Source organism: Micromys minutus (genome assembly GCF_963924665.1).
Source record: "Micromys minutus genome assembly, chromosome: 24".
Lineage (NCBI taxonomy): Eukaryota > Metazoa > Chordata > Mammalia > Rodentia > Muridae > Micromys > Micromys minutus.
This window is the reverse complement of record NC_137959.1, coordinates 45,909,331-45,915,818: the sequence shown is the minus strand read 5'-3', so window position 1 is coordinate 45,915,818 and position 6,488 is coordinate 45,909,331.

Below are 6,488 nucleotides of genomic sequence, written 5' to 3'. Positions count from 1 at the left end.
GACTCCACATCAGGAGCCAAGACACACCCCTCACGGCCCATAGCTAGAGCTGGAGCTCAGGCGTGGTGGTTTGAAGGAGAATGGCTCCCATAGGAGTCTGAATACTTGGTGCCTACATGGTGCACAGTTTAGGAAGGATTGGGAGGTATAGGCTTGTTGGAGGTGGTGTGTTACTGGGCCTTGGGGCTTCAAATGCCCATGCTAGGCCCAGATTTACTCTGCTTCTTGCCTGCAGATCAGGGTTTAAGCTCCTAGCTACTGTTCCAGTGCCCTGCCTGCCTACCTGCCACCACGGTCCCTACCACTATGATCATGGACTAACCGTCTGAAACTTCCAGCAAGCCCTCAATTAAATGCTTTCTTTCATAAGTCGCCTTGGTCATTGTATCTCTTCACGGCAGCAGAACAGAGATTGGGCACCAGGTATGTGATATAGGAAGAAAGACCGCACGGGTTGGAGCAGCACACTTCCTGGGACCTCGTCACTGTCACACCATTAACTTTTGACTTTGGAGAACCACCCCAGTGCCTATAGAGACACCCACAGGACCCAGCCCCCAATTGAGGCGAGAGCCCAGCGCCTAAGACTCTGCTCGCGGGATAGGGTGGAACAAGTCTAGCCACCTGCAGTCATGACCATGTCTCTGAACAGCACTATCACATATTCATATGTGGACTGTATCTGGTAATAACCACCTACCTGTACAGTCCTCTCAGACCTCCCGACACTCTTTACTTCTGGTTCTTGCTTGTCTTCAACAGTGGTAGCTCTCAGGGTAGGTTTTATGCTTTTTGGTTTGGTGATGGTTGGTGGAGAGAAAGGGGGCTGGATGCTTTTCTTCTGGGATCCAGTCTGGATTCAAAACTATTGCTGGTCATACATATCCCAGTCGGAAACATTTGTAGGCGTACCACGTTTTCCTTCCTTTCATGGCACGATATTTAAGCTTCACAGAATTCTCCAAGTTATGATTTTATCTGATTATTTCTGGTGCCACGTGTTCTATTCCTCCATTTGTCACATTTTTGCATGTTTAGGGCAGCATTTAATAAAAGTACCATGGAGGGGCCAGGGCTGTAGCTTAGGTTCAAGGTCATCCTGAGCTACAAGCAAGCTTGAGGCCTCACCTACCTTCACTGTCAGGACAACACTGATTCCAAAGCCATATTAAACGGTGTGAGGCAGCACAGGAGGCGGGGCCGTCCTGGGTAGTAAGGATGGGCAGGGCAACTGAAGCAGCAGTGAGCGGACCAGAGTTCTTCCAGGTAGACTCTGTTTGGGTTCAGGATTCTTGTTGTTGTTGAATCTTACTGTTTGAAACAGGATGGCTTCTTGCTGAGTAGACAGGCAGACCTCGAGATCCACATCTTGTGTGTTTCTCAAGTGTCTGGATGAAGTAATGAAGCCACTCCTCATTCTCACCAGCTCTATTCAGTACAGAACGTTTGGCACTTCTCTCCTCATTTAGCATTTACGCTACACTCAACCGTAACTTCACCATAACCCCATGAACTAAAGCTGCGCTGCCTCATGGGGGATTCTTCCTCAGATGAGACGCTTTTCCTCCAGACAGCTGGACCAGTGAGAGGGAAGTAGGGTTTGGAGAGAATCCATCACTGAAGCCTTACCACTGCCCCAAACAACCGACATGGCCTCTGGAGGGAGGGAAAGAACATCAAGGGACTCGGGTCTCAATAAAGTAACAACAGAAGGCGCTGGACTAGAGATGCTAATGAGGACCTGAGGACATGGCAGGAAAGAACACAGGAGGACCTGAGGGAGGAGGGGTGAGCCAAAAGACAACAAGCGGAGTGTGGGGACCTCAAATGAAGAGCCTCAAATGCAAGGTCTCTGTTAGTGCCTGATGGCAGGCCACAGGTAGCAGTCTTGGGATTCAGGGCCAGGGGCCAGGGTGTCATCAGGATCCCAGGATAGATCCTTGAGGTACAAAGCATGCCCATAGGAAACAAAAGGGAGGCTGGAAACAGGTGAAATCACTACCAGCAAAAGTGGCAGGGAGCTGAGGCCTGACAGGCAGAAGTAGAAGAGTGCCGATCCTAGGATGATAGGAAGGACACCTGTGAAAACTGCACACTGCCTACCACATACCAACTGTGCAGGGAGGGAAGGAGAAATACAGAACAGAGAGGAATACCATTCAGAAGGTGCTCAAGAGAATGAGGGATTACAAAGTGATAAAGCTGCCTCTGGATAGTGACTTTTTGAAACAAAAGTCGGAGAGGTTAGCTGGGCACTCTCAGCAGCTGAGGTAGGGTGACCAGGAGTTCAAGGGCAGCCCTGGCTACGCAGTAAGTCAAAGCCAGCCTTAGCTACAGGAGCCATGTCTCAAATGAAGTGAGTGAGTTCAGAAGGTACAAGAACACTAGAAAGAACTCAGAGAAATCCCTGTGAGGTGCCCTGAGCACACGAACAAGGACAGAGTGTGAGGAACTGAGGCGAGGAGACTAGAGGACAGGCTCTAGAGATCATTCACTGCGGCCCACAAGGAGTAGCTGAGGGCAAGAAGCTACTGTGTCCTCTTTGGTGTCCCCTCTCCATTCTAGACTGCCCCAGCAGTTCCTTCAAAGAAACAGAGGAGGGATTCCCCCTTGTGAAGTCAGCCCCAGCCCCCCTCACACCTAACACCCCACCTCATGTCCAAAGCAGGACAAGTGACTTCAACCAGTCCTTGGATGCCATGGGCCAGCTCCTGCTGCACAGGTCTCCCCCTCCAAGACTTGTTTTTGTCACTCGTTATCAATGACCCTGCTAGAAAGCATACACTCCCCAGAGCTGCATCCTCACACCTCGGTTATGCAGAGATATTGTGCACTTGTTACATGGCGTGGGGTCTGAGCTAAAGCACATCTACAGGGTTACCACCCCAGCACCAGCCCCTCTGCCTAGTCTCTGTGGTGTGACCCTCAGGCAGCTCACTCTAGTCTGAGTCTCTCCACAAGTGCCGCTGACAGATGCCCGTCTGCCCTTGAATCAGCAAAGCACATCTGGAAACACACATCTTGCAGGGAAAGGTTCAGGGACACGGACAAGTGACTGAGGCCCTAATAAACACTTCTAGGATGGGGAACCTGTCTGGGCCACACTTCCGGCAGAGCAGTTGAGCTCAAGATCTCAGAGCCAGTTCTCTGGCCACAGAGTTCCTTGAGCAGCACCGCAGCACCACCAACAGGGCACCTGAGAAACTGCTGTGCCTACAACAGTTGACCAGAGCAGATCATGGCTTGGCTAACTGTCATCTGATGAACCTGCAACAGAATACAAATCACACACTGCTCTATCAGGCTGCGGGGCAGAGCAGGCCAGAGACTACAGCCTCAGGTCCACCGCCAGTAACAGGAGACCTTGAAAGATTGATGGCTTCCTGCACATCTCCAAGTTCCCTGATGGTTCCTGCAGCAAAACAAAATGTAAAACGAAAACCTGCCAGTACTGAGCAAGCAAAAGGGTACTTTCCCACTCAAACCCGTTCTAGCTGCCCAGTTCTGGAGACCCGCTCAAAGGAAAAGAACAAGCTAGCCATGCAGAGTTGTTTCCTATCAAATTAGCCAGAGTAGGGAATAAAATCAGATTTGGGGTATAAAACAAGTTTTTCATATCTAAAATATCTAGTTCACAAGTGTTCCACCTAAAATAACTCAAACGTTTGAAAACTAGAGGTGCGATGTTGTGGGGTCCAGTGTGGGGCTCACTGTTAAGCCAGCACTAGGGATGCTGTATATGCTTTACAGGGAGACAATCCTAGACTAGTCAGACACAAAAAGGGAGAGTATTTCTTACAGGTTATCCTTCATATCATTTTCAAAAGTCTTCACTTTGACTGGATGAAAAGAGGATATGAGGAGACTTAACATGAATTCTATAGGCAGTGAATGAGAAAAAAAAGTCTAAAAATAGACTACTATGTAAGAAAAATTATGTAAACAAATTTTACAGAATAAACTTAAATAGGTAATGTAAAAAATACTGAGCAATTAAATAAATGGAAAAGAAATGACACATCCCTTATCAAAGAATAAATAAAAATGAAAGAGACTATAGAGATGGCTCAGTGGTTAAAAGTACTCATCCAAAAGATCTGGGTCCCACTCACAGCACACACTTGTCTGCTTACAAACCATCTGTCACTCCAGCTCCAGGGTACCCAACGTCCTCTTCTGGCCTCCTTGGGTACCAGCCATATACACATATATACAGTAAAAATCAGTAAATCTTTAAAAAATATCCTATAACACCATTAGAAATGGAAACAAACAAACAAAACCCTTAAATACTGTTGTAAATGTAGATTCCATTGCCTGCCATGCAGAGCCATGTATTCAAACTCAGGACCACGGAATCAAGTGTGGTGGTGCATGACTGTTAGAACCTCAGAACTCAGGAAGTGGAAGCAAGTCTCAGGTCCTCAACACAGCAAGTTCAAGACCAACCTGAGCTACAAGAGATTCTGTCTCAAAATAATAGTGGTTGTCTTAGTCAGGGTTTCTATTCCTGCACAAACATCATGACCATGTTGCAAGTTGGGGAGGAAAGGGTTTATTCAGCTTACACTTCCACATTGCTGTTCATCACCAAAGGAAGTCAGGACTTGAACTCAAGCAGGTCAGGAGGCAGGAGCTGATGCAGAGGCCATGGAGGAATGCTACTTACTGGCTGGCTTCCCCTGGCTAGCTCAGCCTGCTTTCTTATAGAACCCAGGACCAATAGCTCAAGAATGGCACCACCCACAATGAGCTAAGCCCTCCCCCCTTGATCACTAGTTGAGAAAATGCATTACAGCTGGATCTCATGGAGGAATTACCTCAAGGGAGGCTCCTTTCTCTGTGATAACTCCAGCTTGTGTCAAGTTGACACAAAACCAGCCAGTACAGTGGTGGAGGTGAAGAAGACTGGTTTGAAACAAATAAAATAATCTAACCTTTCTCAAAGTATTTGACTAAGAGTAGAGCACTGGTATCATTGATTACCACTGATGTCACATGGAGGCCTTTATAGTAAGCACCTCCTCAGTGTTTACTTTTCCTTTAAACAGACTAAGACACTGGGACCAGGGTGCTTTGATTCCCTGACAGCTGCCCCTTTCCTAGTACTCAGCTGGCTTGAGAATACTATCAACCCAACCCAACCCTGCTCATGGCAGACTACCTTCCTCATACTCTACACTCCTTGAGGTAGTTACACTGCAACCAAACTGCTTGATGCACACCATCCCGCTCCAGAAGGAACTATGTCTGTTACATCAAACACCCCGCAATGAACTTTCTCTGTGAAGTTGGATGAGGGTTAACAGTCAGGCCAGTTAGTGAACACCTCCCCTGGTGGCCAGAGAAGACGGTGACTGACAAATGTATCTGCCACAACCTCTTTTCTGGCTAAACAAGCAGGGCAGGCTTTCTGTGTTGCACCCTGGTGTTACAACCAACACTAGGTCCAACAGAGGGCTTCTTGTAAGCAGTCTCTGGTGGTGCTCTCTGAGACAGTGTCTCATGTAGTCCATATTGGGCTCCAATGCACTGAGAATGACCTTGAACTCCTGATTCTTCTGCCTCTACTTCCCAGGTCCTGGGATTACAGCATGTGCCAACACACCCAGTTCAAGCAGTCTTCTTTCTGGCGTTTGGTACTATCAGTAAGAGAACTGGCTGAGCAGCTGCAGTGGCACAGACGGTCACAAGAGCATCAACGTTAGCAGTGGAAGGGTAGCTAAAGGGTAGGAAAGTGACCTGGGTGGGGAGTAGAGATGACAAGGAAGAGCTGCAGGCCCTACACACTGACCATTCCTAAAGCTTCCAAGGCTTAAACACCAAGAGTCTTAAGAGCCAAGAACCATATTAAGGCCAAGCACCTCAGACACACGCATGAGGTCTGAGAGCGCCAAGGCTAACAAGTGTTGCATGTCACCACTGTCTGATGCTGTTGCTCACGGCTATGGGAAGTGAAGGACTGTTAACAGCTGCCACATGCTTAAAGCACACAGCAGAGTTAAGCCTTCAACTTAAATGCCAAGATCCAGAATTCTAAGACTTTTAAAGCCTAGCATCTCCTCTAGAGCTATACACTTCTGGGTCTGCCCGTCTAGAGGCACTCAGGGCTGGTGACTACCCTCAATTCCTATCTGTGGAACAAGCTAGGTAGTGACAGTTCACTTGGGGGAAATCATCTGTATACTTTCGGGAGGGTAAGCTGACAGCATGTACAAGTCTGTTAGAACTGATAGGCTTTCAAGTCATTAGGAGACTGAAGCAGGACCAAGCCCCAGGTCAGCCTGGGGTACAAGACAGTATTCTAAACTAAATAGACAAACAGCTCATGGGAACCTGTCTTAGAAAATAATCTAGCGGATCTGGAGAGATGGTCAGTGCTTGAGAGCACTGGCTGCTCTTCCAAAGGTCCTGAGTTCAAATCCCAGCAACCACATGGTGGCTCACAACCATCTGTAATGGGATCTGCTGCCCTCTTCTGGCATGCA